Source organism: Tamandua tetradactyla, chromosome 22 (genome assembly GCF_023851605.1).
Source record: "Tamandua tetradactyla isolate mTamTet1 chromosome 22, mTamTet1.pri, whole genome shotgun sequence".
Taxonomy (NCBI): Eukaryota; Metazoa; Chordata; class Mammalia; order Pilosa; family Myrmecophagidae; genus Tamandua; species Tamandua tetradactyla.
Genome location: NC_135348.1, coordinates 48,230,938 through 48,253,276, shown reverse-complemented (window position 1 = coordinate 48,253,276; position 22,339 = coordinate 48,230,938). Strand labels below are relative to the sequence as shown.

Genomic DNA, 22,339 nt, shown 5'->3' with positions numbered 1-22,339 from the left:
CAAATATTTGTTGACTTGTACTGAATCATTTATTAAATGTAGTTTTTTAAATTTTTATTTTCATGGCTATTGATTTTTTTCAGTATGGAACATTTTGCAACCAGTTTTGATGTGCCTGTCTCTACCTAGTCATCCTCAACTTCCTTCCAAGGCCGGACCTACCTCATGACCTGTGAAGACCCACAAACCCTGAGGTCAAGTCCACTCACACACCTTTGCTCTGTTAAGTCTCTAGCCTAAGTGGTTTCTAACAGTAACTGTATTTCAAAAAGCCAAGCCTTATACTTTTCCTATAAACACATTTAAAAGACATATCAGTTTTTAAAACAAAATATGTGGAGCCAGTTGACCATGTTGGTGATGTAAGATGACCCAGAGTGCTGCCTGACAAGGACTCTTTGACCCACCAGCAGTAGTGGCAGTGCCATCTTCCTCAGAATACTGTAAACATTTAAAGGGTCATGGTATCTGGGCAAACAGTGAATCAAGAAAATGCAACTTAAAAACAGCAGAAGAAGAAATGATGGCCCATCTAAAGGAATATGATCAAACCTCAGAAACCATGATTGAAGAGTATCAGACTTTGGACATACCACACAAAGACTTAAAAAATGTTCTTCAGTATCCTCTAAGAGATCAAAGAAAACATAAAGAAAAAAAGAAAGAACAGCAGAAAAATGATAAATGAACAAAATGTGAATCTTAATAAAGAGATAAAAATTATAGAAAGGAACCAAATGTAAATACTAGAGTTGAAGAATATGATAACTGAAAGAAAATCTCCTAGAGTATTTCAAAGGCATACTGAAAAAAAAAACGCATACTGGAGCTGGTGAAGAAAGACACTCTGAACTTGAAGACAAGATAATGGAAATTATGCCAGTTCAGTAGCAGAAAGTGAAAGAACAAAAGCGAACAGAGCCTAAAAGACTGTGGGACACTATCAAGCATATCAATATATACATATGGGAGTCTGTGCTGGTTTAAAAGGATTTATGTACCCTAAAAAAAGCAAAGTTTTAATCATAAACAATCTTGTGAGAACATCAGTTTCTTCTAATCCCTATTCAGTACCATAGGTTGGAAACGTGATTAGTTATCTCCACGGAGATGTCACTCATAATTGTGTGGGTATTAAACTTGATTAGACAAAGGAATGTCTCCATCCATTCTATGTGAATCTTGATTACTTTACTGGGATCCTATAAGAGAGGAGACATTTTTTTGGAGAAAATTCCCTTTGAGAATGATGAGAAAGCCACAGCAGAGCTGAGCAGAACCACAAGGCTGAGAGAACCAGAGTCCACTAGCAAGTGACCTCTGGAGATTGAGAGAGCAGAGAAGGATGAAAGAATGCTGCAGAACCAAAAAGCAGGGAGTCCACCAGCCAGTGACGTTTGGAGATATAGAAGGAAAACACCTCTTGGGGAGTGCCATGAAGCAGGAAGCCTGGAGAGGCACTTAGCAGACACCGTGTTCACCATGTGCCTTTCCAGATGAGAGAAAAACCCTGACCGTGTTTGCCATGTGCTTTTCCACTTGAGAAAGAAACCCTGTATGTCATCGGCCTTCTTGAACCAAGGTATCTTTTCCTGGATGCCTTAGATTAGACATTTCTATAGACTTGCTTTAACTGGGACATTTCTTCAGCCTTAGAACTGTAAACTAGCAACTTATTAAATTCCCCCTTTTAAAAGCCATTCTGTTTCTGGTATATTGCATTCCAGAAGCCAGCAAAGTAGAACAGAGTCTCAGAAGGAGTAGAAGGAGAGAAAGGAGAAGAAGGAATGTTAAAAAAAAAAAACTTCCCCAAATTAGTGAAAAATAAGAATGTACGCACTTAAGAGATTCAGTGACCTCTTAAGTGCGTACTTAAGTCGGGGGAGAATCACTTCCAGACAACGGCAGCCAGAGCAACACTGAGAGAAACTTGTATGTCCAAAGGCTTACATTAAAAAAGACGAAAGATCTCAAAAACAGACCTGACCTTATACCATGGAGGAGCTAGAAAAAGAACAACAAACTAAACTCTGAGTAGACAGAAGAAAGAAGAAACAAAGATCAGAGCAGAGATAAATGAAATAGATAATAAAAAATGGTAGAGAGAATCAACAAAACCAAAGTTAGTCTTGAAAATTTTAATATAATCAACACACCTTTAGCTGGACTGGCAAAAAATAGATAGAGAATGCAAACAGTTAAAATCAGAAATAGAAGAGAGGACAATGCCACTGACCCCAAAGAAACAGAAAAAATATTGTAAGGATAATATGAACTGTATGCCAACAAATTAGATAACCTAAATGAAATGGACAAATTCCTAGAAATACACAAAACCTATTCCAACCCAGTAAGAAATGGAATATCTCAATAGACCAAGATCAAGTAAAGATATTGAATGAGTAATCAAAAACTTCACAACAAAGAAAGTTCAGTACCAAATGGTTTTACTGGTGAACTTTATCAGACATTACAGGAAAAATTAACTCCAATCCTGTTCAAATGCTTCCAAAAAATTGAAAAGAAGGGAATACTTTCTAACTCATTCTATGAGGCCAGTATCACCTTAATAACAAAGACACATAAAGACATCATAAGAAAAGAAAATTACAAAGCAATAACCTCTCATGAATATACATACAGTAATCCTCAAGAGAATTCCAGCAAACGGAATCCAATAGCACATAAAAAAATTACACACAATAATCAAATGGGACTTACATCAGGTATTTCAAGGATAATTAAACATAAGGAAATCAATTAATGTAATGCATCATATTACTAAAACAAGGAATAAAGCACAGGATCATCTCAATTGATGCAGAAAAAGCATCTGACAAAATCTAGCACCCCACCTGGATAAAAACACTTAGAAAAGGAGGAATAGAAGGAAATGTCTATTTCAACATGGTAAAAGGCACATATGAAAAACCCACAGCTAGCAAAACACTTAATGGTGAAAGATGTAAAGTTTCTCTCTAAGATCTGGAACAAGACAAGGATGCCCGCCGTCACCACTGTTCCTCAGCATTGTACTGGAAGTCCTAGCACAGCAAAGACAAGAAAAAGAAATCAAATGCATCCAAATTAGGAGGAAGGAGTAAAACTCTCTCCGTTTGCAGATGACATGATCCTTATATAGAAAATCCTGAAAATTCAACAACAAAACTACTGGATAAAATAAGGAAGTACAGCAAAGTGCTGAGTACATGATCGACATGCAAATATTAGTAGTGTTTCCACGGATTAGTAGTGAACAATCTGCACTGGGAACCAAGTTAAAAAATATATTTACAACAGAAACTGAAAGTGTCAAATATCTAGGAATAATTTTAACCGGGATTTCAAAGACTTATACATAGAAACCTACAAAATATTGTTAAAAGAAATCAAAGACCAAAATAAATGTAAGGACATTGTGTTCATGAATTAGAAAACTAAATACTGTTATGATATCAGTTCTACCCAAAGTATCTTACAGATTCAATACAATCCCAATCGAAATTCCTTACAGTCTTCTTTGCAGACATGGATAAGCCAATTACCAAATTATATGAAAGGATAAGATGCCCCAAATAGTCAATCAAAATCTCGAAAAGAAAGGACAAAGTTGTAGGACTCACACCTCCTGATCTTAAAACTTATTATAAAGCTACAGTCCATCAAAACAGCATGATACTGACACAAGAACAGAAACATAGACAAATGAAAGTGAGCTGAAAGTTCAGAAATAAACTCTAACATCTATAGCCAATTGATTTTCAGTAAAGGTGCACATCCCCTCTGGGGAAAGGATAGCCTCTTCAACAAGAGATGCTGGGAAAATTGGATATCTATATGTCTTGGTTTGCTAAAGCGGACGAAATGCTATATACCAGAAGTGAACTGGTTTTTAACAATGAAAATTTATTAGCTTACAAGTTTGTAGTACTAAGGCTATGAAAATGTCCAAATTACAGTATCAACAGAATGATATCTTCTGCCTAAAGCCCAGCTGCTGGCAAGCTTGGGTTCCTCTGTTAGATGACAAGGAACGTGGGTATGTCTGCTGGTCCTTCTCTCCCAATTCATTGCTTCCAGCTTCTGGCTTTAGTGGCTCCCTCTCTGAGCTTCTGCATTTTTCTCACTTTTGGCTTCTATCTCTCTCAACTTCTGTGGAGGCTTTTTCTGCCCTTTTATCCTCTTATAAAGGACTCCAATAAAAAGATCTCAATTGAAATAACCTAATCAGAAGGTCCCATCTACAGTAGGTCTACAGCCACAGGAATGGATTAAAAGAACTGGATCTATTCTGGGGTACATACAGCTTCAAACCATCACATATATGCAAAAGAATGAGAGGGAACCCCTCTCTCACAGAACATACCAAATTTAAGTCAAAATGGATCAAAGACCTAAATATAAGAAGTACAAGTATAAAACCCCTAGAAGAGATCACAGTGAAAGATCTTCAGGATTTTAAGCTTCTTAAATTTTACCCCAAAGTAAATATAAATGACAATGACTTCTTAGACTTTAGAGCAAAAACTCAAGAAACAAAAGAAAATATAGATAAATGGGACCTCATTCAAATTAAAAATGTTTGTACATCAAAGAACTTCATTATGAAAATAAAAATATCTAGAATATATAAAGAAAACCTACAACTCAACAACAAATGCAAAAACCCAATTAAAAACATAACAAAAAACTGAATGGACAAATCTGCAGAAAAAATGTAGAAATGGCCAATAAGCACATGAAGTGATGCTCAGCAACATACGTCATAGGGAAATGCAAATCAGAACAAGCTCCCATTTCACACTCTTTAGTATAGATACTATTAAAAAATGAAAAATAACAAGATTTGGAGTGGATGTGGAGAAAGCAACTCTTGTGTATTGTTAATGGGAATGTAAAACAGGGCAGCCACTGTGGAAGACACCATGGCAGTTCCACGGAAACTATAAAAGTATTGTATGAGCTGGCAATCATATTTCTAGGTATGATGCCCCAATGAATTGAAAGCAGGGACTCAAACATGCAGTTGCATGCCAATGTTCATAATGGCATTCTTGACAATCGCCATTAAAAGGTGGAAGCAGCCCAAGTGTCCACCCACAGATGACTGATAAACAAATGTGGCATATATATGCAGTGGAATATTACTCTGCCACAAAATGAATGGCATCCTGATGCATGAGATCCATGGATGAAGGTTAAAGACATATCAAATGAAATATGAGTCACAAACAGACAGACATTGCATGATCTAATATGAAATAATTAGAATATGCAAATTCACAGTCAGAAACTCAAGTATAAGTTCCTAGGAGCTAGGGTGGGGATTGTGAATAAAGAGTTAATATTTAATTGATGCAGAGTTTTTGTTTGGGCTGATGGAAGAGTTTAAGAAGCAGGTGGTGGTGATGGTAGCATGGCACTGTAAATGCAATTACCACTTCTGCATTGTGGATTTGAGAGTAGTTAAAATAAGAAGTTTCGGGTTGTCTTTATGCTACCAGAATAAAAGTTTAGCAAAAAACAATGAGCTGTATAACAACAAAAAAGTATGTATCAATATATCTATATCTATACATCTCTCTCTCTCTCTATGTATCTATGTATCTATCTATCTATATAAAATAGACTTTTATAACTGAAAATCTTGCTGATCATCTGGTTTGAAATGTTTTGCAGAATATAAATCAGCTATAGAGCACCTTTAAGAAAACTTATCCAAGGTTATATCACTACTTGTAATCATTCAATAAATAATTTCTACTTAATTTTAGAAATTGAGATATCATCCTTTTTTGTTGCTGTTGTTGATACACATTTCAAATTACTTCTGAAAAACTATCCTACATTTGATACAGGACCTCTTTATAATTTAGTCAAGAAATGCTGTGAAATAGAGCAATTGTGTTATATGCCTACCATGTATCATAAGAATGTGAGGGTTGATTTCTTCACTCCTGACTGTACAGCTCTGCCTTCCAATGGCTTCAGGCTATTTCTTTCCACTGGAGAGACAAACAGTTATTCAATCTCTGCAGTTAGATGTAACTTGAGGATTAAATGGAGTCAATTTTTCAAAATTTGCCTTTAATGTCTTAGCATGGTATGAATTTGCCCCAATTAAATGGTGCCACACTTAGCTAGCAGCATGAGCAAGCAAATAAAGTTGATGACAATCAAGAATGTATTTAAAATTACTTTCTGCATATTAAATTTTAGGTTCTATAAGAACATAAAGATAAGTAAGGAAAACTTTCTTTCTCAGAAAGCTTAGAATTTATTAGCACCAGTAAAGAACACACAGAATGATAATATAAGACAGAAATAAATATACTATCAATGACTCTAATTTTGAATTGAGATAAAAACAATTCTGAGAATATGGTAGGTCTGGCTGGAGCAGAAACTGAAAAGGAAAAATAAATCAAAGCAGGAACACCTGGTTAATTAAAAGGACAAGACTCAGAAATAACACACATCATTTCTGCTCACAAGCTGTAGACAAGAACTAAGTCACATTGCCACATATAGCTGTAAGAAAGGCTGGAAAATTCCTGTCCTAGTTGGCAGCCCATGTGTTTGGCTAAAACCCAGGGAGTTTGCAGTTGATTATTCTCTATTTTTTTTCTGCATCCATTGAGATGATCATGTAAATTTTCTCCTTTTATCTATTCTTGCAGGGATTTGTACTATTATTTATTCTAGTTGTAACAATCATGCATACCTGAAATAAACACAGGTGATAACAGCATGATCTCATATACATTTCTGGATTTGGCTTGCTAATTATTTTAGAATTTTGCACACATGTTGTCCTTTTTATTACTTTGATATATTTTTTCTCATTAACTTTGGTGGACTTTTATTTTCAATTCTTTGGACCGCTTCTGTATTGCTTTAATATTCTCTGAATTGAGCACATCTTCCCGTTATTTTCCATTCAGAAAACCTGCCCTTATTAGAAGATGGAGACTCTTCCCTAAATGTGATCTGCATTGACAGCAATGGAGCTTTAATGTGGTGAAATATCTCACCTGAGCCCTGGGGCTGCGTCACAGATAGAACACACAGGATCTAAGAAAGTAGTTTTGAAAGTCACATTCTACTAAGGAACACAATAGAAATGAAGAAAAATGCTAATCAGGGGCACTAAATTCTTAGGCATGGCAAATTCCCCATAACGATGCCAGGTTTTGCTTTCTTTTAGTCCCGACCCATGAGAAGTCCCCTATGTCCCACCCTTTTGCCATGCATTAAAGAGGCATTTAGATTTTAATGAAAATTTTCATTTAAATATTTCATCTATAGCTTTCATGTGTACTATACCAGGAAGTGATTTACTTTGTATTTGCTTCACTCTAATGCAAGAAAAAGAAGTTTCTTAGTCACTCTTCAAATGAAATAAGGTTTTTTCCATAAGGAAACTAGTTTTGCTGCCAAATCCAATAGGTATGAACATATCAGCATCTTATGCAGCTGCCCCTGCATTGCTGACCACACCCACCTAGGTTTCCTCTCTTAAATTTCATCATTCTTTACTTGAAGACTTTCTTCTACCAGCTTACTTTCTCCATCTCCTTTATTCTCCTTCTCAGCTTCCTTTCTAAATTCTGGAATGTCCTGGACTGCTTCCAGGTCTGCATCTTTTCCCCAGAAGACCCCATCCCCTTTGACTCTATCTTCGAAGTGGGGATAAGCCCCCAAATATGGATTCTTGAGCTACCAGCCCATATTCAAAACAGCCCATGTAACCTCCACTGTTAGCTCTCAAATTAAATAAGTCCTCAAAATACGTTCTCTCCCAAGGCTCTCTCTTCTGAGTTATTTATTCTACCAACACTCCAACTGCTAAAGTAAAAAACATAATAATGATTCCTCTCTTTTTCTCATCTCACAACTCTAATTCACAAATGATTACCTGTTGGTGCTACTACAAAATCATATCTCAAAATGTCTCCTACTCTCTGAATGCTCTGCCAACATTATCCAAATTATTTTTGTTCTCTTACCTTTAATGTTGAAATACACTTTTAAATAGTCTCTCATATCTTATTCTTGTATCCATAATCCACTCACCCCCCAGTAGCCAGAATAACCCCTTGAAAACTTAGATCACATTAGACCAATTGCCCCAATTAAAATACTTCCAAGAGCCTTGTTCGTGCTGGTAATGATATCCAGCATTGGAGTGCGGTCAAGAAGGCACAGCAAGTCAATGCCTTGCTCTATTGTCAACCCATATTGCAACACCCTCTCCTTGCTACACTTCAGCTGTACTCGAATCCTCTTTTTTTCTCAATCTGTGCTAAAGTTATTCATAATATCCAAAAGGTAGAAACAACCCATATGTCCATAAACTGAAGAAGGGATAACGAAATTTTGATATACTCACATACGGGAACATTTGACAGTAAAAAGGAATGAAGTATCGATACCTGCTTCAATGTGGATGGACTTTGCAACGTTATCCTGAGTAAAAGAAGCCAGTAACAAAAGGCCACATATTAAATGATTCTATTTATACGAAATGGCCAGCATTAGCAAATCTATAGATGTAGCAGCAGATTAGAGGTAGAGTAGGACTAGAGGAGGGCAGGGGTAGAAGGGTGATGACTGTAAGGCAACAAGTGTCTTTTTGAGATGAAAAAAATATTCTAAAACTGTGGTGATGGTTGCATGTATCTATGAATCTACCAAAACCCATGGAATTGTATACTTCAAACAGGGTGAACTGTATGTGAATTACACCTTAATAAAGCTGTTCAAAAATGTTGATGTAATTCTTTCTCCAGAGTGATTTGAACAGTGAATTAAAAAGTATTTGCAAAGTCCCCTTGGGAGAGTGCCAAGAAAGGGGGAAAATTCAACTTCCCCATATGGAAAATTCCTGATATTCTCACAAGCAGTGGGGACAACCAAAGCAATAGACTGAGCCTTTAATCATGGGGTTTGTTCATATGAAACTTAACCCCACAAAGGATAGACTAAGTCTACTTAAAATTAGACCTAAGAGTCACCCCCAAGAGAACCTCTTTTGTTGCTCAGATGTGGTCTCTCTCTCACAGCCAGCACAACAAGCAAATTCACCACTCTTCCCCTGTCTATGTGGGACAAGACTCCCAGGGGTGTGGACCTTCCTGGCAACATGGGAGAGAAATCCTAGAAAGAGCTGAGACTCAGCATTAAGGGATTGAGAAAACCTTCTTGACTCAAAGGGGGAAGACAGAAGTGAGACTAAATAAAGTATCAGTGGCTGAGAGATTTCAAAAAGAGTCAAGAGGTTATCCTGGGGGTTATTCTTACACATTATATAGATATCACCTTTTTAGTTAAAGTGTAACAGAGAAACTGGAGAGAAGTGCCTGAAAACGTAGAGCTGTGCTCCAGAAACCATGTTTCTTGAAGATGGTTGCATAATGATACAGCTTTCGCAATGTGACTGTGTGATTGTGAAAACCTTGTGTCTGATGCTCCTTTTATCTACGGTATGGACAATGGGTAAAACATACGAATTAAAAATAAGTAAATAATAGGGGGAACAAATGTTAAAATAAATTTAGTAGATTGAAATGCTAGTGATCAATGAAAGGGAGTGGTTAGGGGTATAGGAAAAAATAGGGGAAACAAAGGCTAAAATATATTGGGTTTACAGAAATATTAGCAGTCAATGAGAGGTAGGGGTTTAGGGGCATAGTATGTATGAGATTTTTCTTTGTCTTTTTTACTTCTTTTTCTGAATTGATGCAAATGCTCTAAGAATTGATCGTGGTGATGAATATACAACTATGTGATGATAGTGAGTTACTGATTATATACCAAGAATGAAATGATAGTATAGTAAGAATATTCGTGTTTGTGTTTTAAAAAATAAAAACAATAAGAAAAGAAAAAAAGAAGAGAAAAAACGACTGTGTTAGTTTCCCAGGGCTGCTGTAACAAATACCACAAATTGGCTGGCTTAAAAGAGGCATGAATTGTCCCATAGGTCAGAGGCTGGAATCCCACATGGGGGTGCTTGCAGGGCTGGCTTGTTCCTGAGGCCGAGACCGTCGCAGTCTGGCGATCCCTTGTCATCTAGGGGTCTCTCAGCTTGAGTCCACTCCTTGGCTTTTGCCTAATTTTAGCTTCTACTTCTGTGTCCAGTTTCTTTTGCTTATATGGACTTGGGCCATAAGGATTAATCTCCCTCATTCAGCCTGAGCACACCTTCACCAAAACGGTTTTATTTACAAAAGGACCAGGGGTGGGGGACTGAATGTGCCTTTTAGGGGAGGCATGATTCAAACCCCAACAGTGACCGCCATGTATTATTACCTAAAAACAATGAGGCTGTAAAAGAGCATTTACAATATGATTTTACTTTTAGTTAACATTCAAACCCATGGAAGAAAAGAAAATCTAGAATATAAGAATATCAACAAATGGTTACATCTTGATAGTGGAGTTATAAATAATTTTGCTTCTTTATCTGCATTTCTGATGACATAATGTTCTCAAACTAAATATACCCTGGACGAGTTGTGTTTTATAATTAGAAAAATAGCCTGTATGACTAGTTTTATTTTGAAAGAAAAAGAAAGGTAAATGGTGTTCAAATATTATTTTCATTTTCAAAAGATATTTTTCTCTGTTTGAATCTTCAGCAGATTAAAAGCGTGATAATGTATTTTATAAGGAAAAAACAAAAAACTCCAAAAATATATAATAGAACAGAAACATTTCCAGCTTTGCTTTGTTTATTCTTAAATATTGTTTCTGATTCCACATTCCAGCACTCCTTTTTTGTCATGTTTTGCATAGACCTTAGTGCATCTGTCACCTTTAAATCAATAAATTTGGGGTAAGAAAATGAAACTTTCATTTATTTCCTTCCATTACATATAAATTGACTAAAGAATAGGGTTTATGTTTGCAGTGGTTATGAAATTTATGGTCCTGGCAGCTTAGATGAAGAATCCAGAAGGAAAATGGGTGTGAGTGGGAGGCATGGGACGCACAAATACCTCACAAGCAGTGTTACCTCTTTTCTTCCTTTGACCCACCAAAAATCCTAATTCAGAAACCACATGTCAAGGAAAGTTGGTCCTCTCCATTTCCCTTTCCCTTCATATTCCTTTACTTGTCCAAATTGTATTTAGACAACTAGGAAGTATTGCAGCAAAAATATTTTCACAAAAATTCTACATGAAATTTAAAATATCATGAATCTTAAATTTTCTCAGTATGAGGAATATTACAGTCTGAAGGAAAGTAAGTATTCGAACCTCATTGAGGCTCACTGGGTAAGTTTCACTCTCAATTTGGGAAACACTGCCACCGTTGTGAAGTGATGCAGTATTTTAAATGGAACTTAGGCTAACTTCACATCATCCAAATTTTGGCACTTTCTGAACAAATGAAACTCACTTCTCCCGAATTTTATGGTCAGCTATTTGTCTTCTAAATCAAAGTTGCATGACAATTTCCCATGATAATATTATTGTTCCTGCTTCCACTGTAAAATTGAAACGTAAAATGTGCACTTTTTTATTTCTTTTCTCTTGGCTCTCAATACAGTCTCTAAGTCCCCACCCAGTGTCTCTGCAATCCTGTATCCCTTTCTCCTTCTGTGAGAAACCCCAGTCCTACTCAGCAAATAAGGGGCACTTTCAGCCACGTGACATCTTTCTTAGCAGAAACACATGATGAAACAAAAGACGTTTCTATTCATGATGAACTTTCTAAATGACATTGGAAATGTTATTAAACAAAATATTTTTAGTAGGGAAATGCCATAACTCCCTGATTGGCATACTGCAGATTTAATTCGGGTGCAAAGTGGAGACTTATTTCAAGGTATAAACATGTTGGCACTTACACTAAGGATTTTTGTGTGCCACATTAAAATACCTATTGTAAGTTTAGTAAAGGTAAAGCTCCTTGCCTTCTTTTGTGGCATATATAAACTGTTTTCATGTTTAGGAATAACTATAGAGAAGAATAATTTTATAAGTTAAGTAGTAGTAATGGAAAAAGTTGAATAATCCAAGACTGTATGTATGCCTCGCCAGAATGAATTTTCCCTCGTTCTCAGTTGGTCCACTTGATGTCCATATTGACACTCACTTTTCCTTTCAAGTCTAGAACATGTCGTGATTTTGGATAGGAAGCTAAAAGAATTTTAGAGACTAGAGCAGCACAGTATATTTTAGTCTGTCTCTGATAGCAAGCATTTTGCTTTGTTGCTAAAGAAATGTCCTCATCTTTTACCTCCAGGTTTAGCACAGATTTTCTTTTTCAAAGATTCAAAGCCTCTGTTTATTCACATGGGTCCTGTCCAGTATCCCATCTCCCTACGATGGCTTTCTGCCAAAGCACGGCCATTGTGTTGCTACCCAGCTACTTACCTGACCCAGCTGCTTACCTGGCCCAGCTGCTTACCTGGCCCAGCTGCTTACCCGAAGCGTCCCTAGCTCCTCTTCCCTATCTGCCCCCCTAAAATGGAATTGCAGTTATTCTCCAAGGGCTGGTACCTGTCAGGATGAAAACAGTTATTTGGTGTTAGTCCTTGGAACTGATCGCATTTGGGCCGTTTGTGGCTGTTGGTTGTGGTCTCTAGCTGGAGTGCCCTGCTTTGAGAGTAGACTTTTCTCCAACTGTCACGTGTGTCTTGCGGGAGGAGTGGCCAGGTGCTCGGAAAATGTTTTATGCCTTGTCCAAATACAGCGAGGAGAAATGAGAGCCAACAAGTGGCACTTGAGAGCCGCCTCTGAAGATTACAAAAATGAAAGCATCGTACTTCCGGAGAAGATGGCGGCTTAGTAAGACGCGCGGGTCTTAGTTCCTCCTCCAGAAAAGCAACTAAAGAAACAGAAACAATACGAAACAGCTCCCGGAGTCACGACAGAGACCAAAAAAGACAGCGTACCCCATTCTGGAACGGCTGAACGGGTAGGGAGAATCCACTGCGGTGAGATACCCGAGGGGTGCATGTTTTCCCGGCTGGGGTGGCTGGCGACTGGGGTCCCCTCCACGCACGTGGCTCCCCAGTCTGACTGGGAACATTGGATAGCGGGGTCCTCCTGTCACGCTTGGCGTCTCGGGCCAGCTGGGCAATTTGGACTGGCACTCCCCCAAGCCACGGCCAGCGACCCCCGCCTCACGCGCGGTTTCCCGGGCCGACTGCCCCGCAGACAAATGACCGCCACGAGCGCCACCTACTGGGCAGGAAAAGAAAAACAGAGCCCAGAGATTTCACAGAAAAACCTTTCAACCAGCTGGGTCCCACCCAGGGAGATCTGATCAAATGCCCAGACACCAGCAGAAAATAATGGATGACACTCGGAAAATTGAAGATATGGCCCAATCAAAGGAACAAACCAATAGTTCAAATGAGATACAGGAGCTGAGACAACTAATGCTGAATATACGAACAGAAATGGAAAAACTCTTCAAAAACCAAATCAATAAATTGAGGGAGGACATGAAGAAGATATGGGCTGAACAAAAAGAAGAAATAGAAAATCTGAAAAAACAAATCACAGAACTTGTGGGAGTGAAGGACAAAGAAGAAAAAATGGAAAAAACAATGGATACCTACAATGGTAGATCTAAAGAGACAGAAGCTACAATTAGTGAACTGGAGGATGGAACAACTGAATTCCAAAAAGAAACAGAAACTATAGGGAAAAGAATGGAAAAACTTGAGCAGGGAATCAGGGAACTGAATGACAATATGAAGCGCACAAATATACGTGTTGTGGGTGTCCCAGAAGGAGAAGAGAAGGGAAAAGGAGGAGAAAAACTAATGGAAGAAATTATCACTGAAAATTTCCCAACTCTTATGAAAGACCTAAATATACAGATCCAAGAAGTGCAGCGCACCCCAAAGAGAATAGACCCAAATAGGCGTTCTCCAAGACACTTACTAGTTAGAATGTCAGAGGTCAAAGAGAAAGAGAGGATCTTGAAAGCAGCAAGAGAAAAACAATCTGTCACATACAAGGGAAACCCAATAAGACTATGTGTAGATTTCTCAGCAGAAACCATGGAAGCTAGAAGACAGTGGGTTGATATATTTAAATCACTAAAAGAGAAAAACTGCCAACCAAGACTCCTATATCCAGCAAAATTGTCCTTCAAAAATGAAGGAGAAATTAAAACATTTATAGACAAAAAGTCACTGAGAGAATTTGTGACCAAGAGACCAGCTCTGCAAGAAATACTAAAGGGAGCACTAGAGTCAGATATGAAAAGACAGAAGAGAGAGGTATGGAGTAAAGTGTAGAAAGAAGGAAAATCAGATATGATATATATAATACAAAAGTCAAAATGGTAGAGGAAAATATTATCCAAACAGTAATAACACTAAAAGTTAATGGACTGAATTTCCCAATCAAAAGACATAGAATGGCAGAATGGATTACGACCCAGCAATACCACTGCTAGGTATCTACTCAAAGGACTTAAGGGCAAAGACACAAACGGACATTTGCACACCAGTGTTTATAGCAGCATTATCTACAATTTCAAAGAGATGGAAACAGCCAAAATGCCCATCAACAGACGAGTGGCTAAACAAACTGTGGCGTATACCTACGATGGAATATTATGCAGCTTTAAGACAGACTAAACTTATGAAGCATGTAATAACATAGATGGACCTAGAGAACATTATGCTGAGTGAGTCTAGCCAAAAACTAAAGGACAAATACTGTATGGTCCCACTGATGTGAACCGACATTCGAGAATCAGCTTGGAATATATCATTGGTAACAGAGACCAGCAGGAGTTAGAAACAGGGTAAGATAATGGGTAATTGGAGCTGAAGGGATACAGACTGTGCAACAGGACTAGATACAAAAACTCAAAAATGGACAGCACAATAATACCTAAGTGTAATGTAACTAGGTTGGAACACTGAATGAAGCTGCACCTGAAATATGGTTTTTTGTTTGTTTGTTTGTGTGTTTGTATCTTTTGTTTTTGTTTTTTTCTTTTTCATTTTTATATATATATATATTATTAGTATTATTATTTTAATTCTCTTCTCTATATTAACATTCTATATCTTTTTCTGCTGTTTTGCTAGTTCTTTTCCTAAATCGATGCAAATGTACTAAGAAATGATGATCATACATCTATGTGATGATACTAAGAATTACTGAGTGCATGTGTAGAATGGAATGATTTCTAAATGTTGTGTTAATTTCTTTTCTTTTTTTTGATTAATAAAAAAAATTAAAAAAAAAAAATGAAAGCATCGTGGGAAATATATCTTTAATAATCTTGGAGTACCATCCAGAAACTCCAGAAAGGGGACAGCCACTCCCTCATAAAAAGAAGGTTCCATACCGTGGCCTGTGGCACGGCTCTCCTCTTGCCCCAGCCCCGTGAGCAGATTTGCCTGCAGTGTAATGCATAACACAAAGGACGCAGAAGATGAGGAAGAGGAAGAAGTAAAGCAATATAAAGTTCAGGCATGTAAGTGATTAAATAAATAGAAATAAATAATGAAAAATAATACAGAAGTTAATGAAGTAATTAAGATAATTAGCAAAGATAAAAGACTGAGTATTTTAAATATTTAGATAAAATTATTAGACTTCCTATAAAGAAAATAAAAGGCTAGAATCACAGAGATACAAATTTAAGAGCATTAAAGTGAGAGAAACAAAATAAGCAAAAGTTAAATCTAATAAATAAAGTTCAACATGTTAACAGGAAGTAATGACAATATGTTCCAACACTGTAGGAAGGAAGTGGCCATATAGGAATTAGTGAGAACAGGTACAGAACCTCTCTTCTACCACTTCTTTAAAGGATTTTTCAAGGGTAATTTTGAATATTCTCAAATGCTTATTAAGAAACTAAATAAAAGGAGCAGAAAATGCGACCTGAGTCCATACCATAAATTATTTCATCGTTTTGCTATTGACTGCTTATCATTTTCATAATTATAAGAATACTGCAATTAACATCTTAGCATGTAAATCTCTGCCACCTTCCTTGGAATTACTGGGTCAAATGGCATGACTGTTTAAGCATCTTGAAAGTATATGACCAAATGTATTTGCAGAAGGATTGTGTACATTCATATTTTCACCAATATAAAGAATCTCATCTCACTTTATGCTTGCTGGCTTTGATTGTTATTATTAATTTGATTGCTTATTTCAGCATTTGACTATTAATTTGAACGGTAAAGGTAGTATTCCATCTTATACACTGTGCAATAGAAAAATGTCTCACTCCTTTCTCTAATTCTTCAGAGCCAAGGCAGTGCAGATTACAAAATGCATTATTTTTCCAGACACGTGAGTACTGTTCAGGCACCCACAGGAGTGGGCTGAGAGAACACGGCCCTTAACAGCTTCAAGCCAGCACAGCTGAGATAAGGTGTATGGGATGTTTTGGGTTTTCTTTTTTAGTTTTATTTCTCTTTCTGGATTAACGAAAATGTTGTAAAATGATCATGGTGATGCATGCACAAGTATGGGCTGATGCTGTGAGGCCCTGGCTGCGCAGATTGAAAGGGTTGTATGGTGTGTTAACATAGCTCAATAAAATTGCATTAAAGAAAAAAAATAGCATGGTATTAAAAAAGAAATAGCATGGCTGAGTTGACTGAATATTTAATTGAGTTTGGATGAGCTTTCAGGTCTACAGGAGTAAAGGGCGCTAGTAGGAAGACAGGAAGTGAGAACAGGACGGCAGCAAATAAAAGGTGCATTTTCAAGTCAGATAACTGGGCGTGGGATGTTTATAGTTTCTGTCAGTCATTGGCTGTTGACAGCTACTACCTGAGGGCATTCGCCAAAAGGAGTTCCACTCTACCCTGCTGACCAGAAGAAATCTTTAGGCAAAGAAGCGCAGGTAGCCACACAGTTAGGCTGGTACACACTGAAAAGGTGGGTGAGAAGGGAGGCTGGCAGGCATCGGGGGCATCTGCTGTCCTGGCCTGGAGCTGAAAGAAAGCAGCAGGGAATGCGGAAAGCAAACGAGCAGAAACTTTCAGGCCATGGAGGTAATTGTGAAGGCTGTGGTGAGAGCCTTTTGAGTGTGGTAAGAATCATTTGAACTGTACGAGCAAAGGAAATACACAGCTCACTTTTTAACAGGATCACTCTGACCGCTGCATTGAAAACAATTTCTAAGGATTATGGCAAAGACCATTTATAGGTCTTATGCATTATTCCAACAAAGAGATGCTGTGGAGTGTTTCAAAGGCATATGGGATTTACTAACAGGCAGGATGCGGGATGTGAGAAACAGAAGTGTCGAGAACAATACCAAGATTTTTGGCCTGATTTGGAAGAATAAGTTGCCATTAAGTAAACAAGAAAGATTGCAGAATAGGCTAAGGAGAGGTGAATTACTCCAAGGAGAACGTGTGGTTGCTTCTGCCAGACCCATAGTTCGAGACCATTTAAACCAAATTCGTGACTTGAGGATTTGGGTGTCATCCAAGTGATGTAAATTTGTGTCGCAGGTCTACACTGGGTCAGCTTGGGCTTTTGCTTACAAATTCTTAGTAGAGGCTTTGTTTTCCACCTCCTGCTCTTCCCAAGACCAAGGCAGCTTTCCTTACAGTCTCCTGAAGATGGGAGGGCAGCGTTACTTCGGTTTCATCCTCTTCTCAAAGGTGTAGCTCTTTGGGTCCCATCTTATTTTAGCAGCAAAGCTGGAGGGCCTGAGATTTTGAGATCTGTCCACAGAATGCCATAAACCCCACAGACCATGCAGGCCGAGGTTCCCAGCTTCCAGGTCCGTCGGTAGTGCCCAGAAGGGATCAGTTTATTAGCCCACTCATATCTATGAATTTCTCTTTTTACTTAGAATTTGCCCCAGTGGTTCCTTCCTATCTAATTAACTGCAATGTTTTAAATGGAATTTTAAAAATTCCTTATCTGGCATTTCCAATTGCTTTCGGTAGTAAAACAGCCCACAAAATCCCCAGACCATCTTCTTTTTAAATATCTCATAGATTTTGGCAGGTATTTGCCTCTAAGTAATTGATACAGTATTCCATTACTCTATCGCTTAATGAAAAATAAACATTCTGAGACCTACTTGGATGATGACAGGCCAAGGCCAAAACAAAACTGTACTGTTATTTCTATGAATTATTATCAGAGAAAATTTTAAAAACCCTAAGGCTCCAGGAAGCACTGTATTTACATAAAGAACTTGCATGCAAGGAGTTGAAAATCTGGGTAGGGAAAGGAGGTAAAAGCTCAGACTCTTAACAGATATCATTGATTCAAATTCTCACTGCACTCTTTATGTATAATCTTGGAAAGTGACGTAACCTCTCAAAACTTAGTTTTCTCATAAGTGACATAGGGTTATGAGAAATAAACAAGTCAAGGCATGGAAGTGACTAAGCATAGTGCCTGGCATGTAGTAAGTAATGAGCAATGTTAACCACTGTACTAGTTTTCTATTGCTTTCATAAAAAACTACTACAAACTTAGTGGTTTAAACAGCACACATTCGTCACCTTACAGTTCTCTAGATTAGAAGTCCAACATGAGTCTCAGTGGTCTAAAATCATGGTGTTGACTGTATTCCTTTCCGAAGCCTGTAGGAGAAAATCTGATTCCTAGCGCTTTCCAACTTCTCGGGGTCAGTTAGCATCCTTTTGCTCGTGACCCCTTCCTCTATCTTCAAAGCCATCAACAGTGGATCAATCCCTCTCACCTGCCTTCTCTTTGGTTCTCTGTAGCTGGGAAAGGGACTATAATTTTAAGGATTTGTGTGATTAGACCTGTTTGGATAATCCAAGATAATCTCTGATTTTAACTTTAGTTACGTTAGTTACGTTTAGTTAGTTTCGTTTAGTTAGTTAGTTAGTTAGTTTCATGAGAGGATTCTGAAATTAGGATACTGATATCTTTGAGGGGTCATTATTCTGCGTATTTCAGCCACCAAGGATATAAGACCTAGGCAAGCACTGATGTGAAAGAATTAACCAAAGCATTGATACGGTATCTAAGCATTAGCACCTAAAATGAAACAAATTAAAACATTCCAGAATGAGACCATGGACTGAAATAAAAAGAAGAGAGAGTAAATCAGCTTTGGACCCCCCACTGCACACACACGGCTGGGATAATAGCGGAGTTCTCAGAAATGGGGGCACAGCTCTCCACCTCTCATACCCTCACACGTTCACAGTGTGGTCTCCTTTTAGGAACTCTACATGGAAAAGAGGTTTTGCAAGGATTATCTGAATTTGATTTCAGTTATTAAATATACCCCCAACACTAATCACAAATAAAATGTAGTTCAGTTCAAACCATAATGAATTAATTTGTTTGATCTGTAGTAGACCAATTTCTTTTCACTGAGTTCCTACTTTATTAACATTTATACTTTCATGGGTACATTGATCATTTTATGTGTTTGAAATGAAATTTTAGTGACAAATGAAATATTAATGAATATTACACACTTCTAGTAAGTCACTGAGCTGAGCAGGAGTTGAGTGACATGGAATCGGAGCTTGAGTCACAACCCCACTGGACGGCCAGGAGGGGCAGCACTTTCTCCCTGGATGTTTCTCCCAAGTCAGATGTAACCCTTAGCAAATGTGGTTGGAAATAAAAGGTGACAGCACATGGCGAGGCACCAGCATTTGTCACCATGCCATCTTATGAGAAAACTCACCAGAAGAAGACAGTATCAACGAAGTTCTCTCCAGACTGATGAATACCGCTGGGTACGGCTGCTCAGGCTGGGGAGAGGTGGGGAGCAGCCCACACTGCAACCAATGAGGAGGGAAAGCTGATGAGCATGGGACACCGACAGACTCTGAAGCTTTGCAATCTGCACTGTAACATTTTTAGAACGAGTCTTCCCTCCTCCAGTATCATCTGTCTGGAAGGAAAGGAACACACATACACATATGCCAACACACAGAGACACTTTAACTGTTAGAGCATAAATAAGTATATAATGAAACCTCAGGCTTCACAGTGAGGCTTTCTTTGGATAATAATGTAGCGATAGTTTATTCTTTAAGCCCTTTCCTTACATAATCATAAATGGGCATACAGATGAATACTTGAAATATACGTGTTCTCCTTTATAATGACCTTTTCAACTTGAGACTGATACTGAAACATATTAAAAATAGTCTGCAAGTAAAATGAAGTTTAACCATAGGGTTGTGACACATGTAGAAAACTTAAAACAAACAAAAAGATCCCCAAGTCTGCAGTGTTTTTTTGTGGTCCTACCTAGAGCAAGTGACCAAAAGCATTTTCTGAAATCTGATTTAGGTGATTTCTGATGGTAGCATTAAAAAAAAAGTGGGAGAGACAAACAGGATGAGAGCAGTAGCAGAACACAGACTTTTTCAGTTTCCTAGGATAACGAAATAAATAGAGAACCGAGGTTAGCAAAATAAGAAATACACAAAATACAATGAAACATCTTCAGTGCAGCTAAGTCACAAGATATCCCACGTATTCAAAAGTATTTGACAGGGTCAAACCACCAGGAGTGACAGTACACATACTGCATAAAAATAACTGTGTAAAATGAGAGAGATAGAAAAGTGATGTTCGAAGGTTTTGAGAGCCAAGGACCCTGAAACAGCTAACCAGATCACTAAAAATAATAACAATGGGCAGGAAAAGATTCCTACAAAACAGAGAAAAAATATATCCTAGTATTTCAAAAAGAGATAAAAAACTAAGGAGAGTAGAGAAACAGCAGAAGCTATTACAGAATAACATATTTTTTAATTAGAAAAACACAGGAAAGACTGGAAAGCATGGAAATATGAAAGACTGCTAACAGATCCCAGGTCGAAGGGCAAAGTGAAAGGAAAATACCATGTCCGAAGTGAAAATAAGTGTAACAAGTACAAACGAACCAGTAACAACATGATAATACCATGAGGAAAACAGAAGATAGGAAGAAGAAAGTAGAAAAGCATCAAATAGAGATAAAGAGATAAAAGGGATTCAACATAAAGTGGTAGATACAAATAAAAGTCAAAGAAGAGCCACCCTCTGCCTAAGAACCTCCAGAAAAACTCAAAGCGATGGAATAAAGCTACACCGAAATCTACGTTTCCAGCAAACTTTCCTGAAACAAAAGTCTGGCACCCACGTTTTAAAGTGTGTTATTCCAGAAAATCCAAGCCAGAGCGGTGAACACGGAGACATCCAGTAATGTCACGGGCCTGTGAAAATGCAGAAGTATCCTTGGGACCCGCAGACAGAAAGGCCAGGGGAGCACCCGACCATTCACGGCGCCGTGGCACCTCCTTGGAGGAATCTGAAGGTGACACGGTTTACGACAATCAGGAAAAAGAACTCACGGAGGGGCGGTGCCAGGGTACTTCAAGGGGAGAATTCTCGCCAGCGTCGGGGAGACCCAGTTCCATTCCTGGCCATGCGCTTCCCCAACAAAGAAACCAACAAAAACAAACACACAAAATTACAACAAACCGTACTACAATGCTGTCGGAGCCCATCTTGCCAAACGTGACTGCCATGGCTAATGCAAGGCAACACAAAATGGCTGACCTGAAATCTGCCCTCCGCCCTAGCAACAGCGGCCACCAATCCCAGAAATCTGCCCTCCGCCCTAGCAACAGCGGCCACCAATCCCAGAAATCCACCCTCCGCCCCAGCAACAGCGGCCACCAATCCCAGAAATCCGCCCTCCGCCCCAGCAACAGCGGCCACCAATCCCAGAAATCCGCCCTCCGCCCCAGCAACAGCGGCCACCAATCCCAGAAATCCGCCCTCCGCCCCAGCAACAGCGGCCACCAATCCCAGAAATCCGCCCTCCGCCCCAGCAACAGCAGCGACCAATCCCAGCCTGATACGTGTCCCTGCATGCTCCCAACCTATATAAGCCCGTGCACTTCCTCAATAAGGCAGACGCCTTCCACTGTCCCCTGAGGGTTGTGTCCTGAGTTGTTTCTTCGTGGCTGTGTGCCTGACTCAGTACCACCACTTACCCCCAGCCATCAGCTACCCAACACAATGCTCACATGGAAAAAGAATGAAATGTGGCCCGGCCAAACAGCATACAAAAATGAATAAATAAAATGAGCTTTAGAAAAAGAGGAAAATAGGAAAAGAATGAGGTTACTAGCTAATTTATTTTTTATAATAAATAACCAATTGTATCCTCCAAAAGGACAATCTAAGGTAACAATGAAAGGTAATTCGTGAGATAAATATGTGAGCTTCTTAAACATCAAAAAAAATATGGACCCACTCAAAAGATAATACACAAAATATTTATTTGGTACAAAATTTATATTTTGACCAGTGCCTTTCCTAATATAGCTTATGTGGACAGTTACATTGAACACCATAAGTACATGGAACCT

The 22,339-nt window shown here is 38.4% G+C and overlaps 1 long non-coding RNA gene across 3 annotated transcripts in view; it reads right to left on the bottom strand.

Annotated features, from left to right (window-relative positions):
• The window catches only part of LOC143666388 (uncharacterized), a 29,948-nt gene extending 8,420 nt beyond the window's left edge, over positions 1 to 21,528 (bottom strand). Inside the window, exons 1-3 of one of the 3 annotated variants that reach the window (XR_013167589.1) lie at positions 21,444 to 21,523; positions 12,513 to 12,748; positions 5,920 to 6,005 (exon numbers count right to left, since the gene is read on the bottom strand). This is a non-coding gene — a long non-coding RNA (uncharacterized LOC143666388). Of the gene's footprint in view, positions 1 to 5,919; positions 6,006 to 12,512; positions 12,749 to 21,443 lie in introns of all 3 variants that reach the window. The other 2 variants (XR_013167587.1, XR_013167588.1) reach the window with 2 other exon arrangements.
• Positions 21,529 to 22,339: the final 811 nt, after the last annotated feature.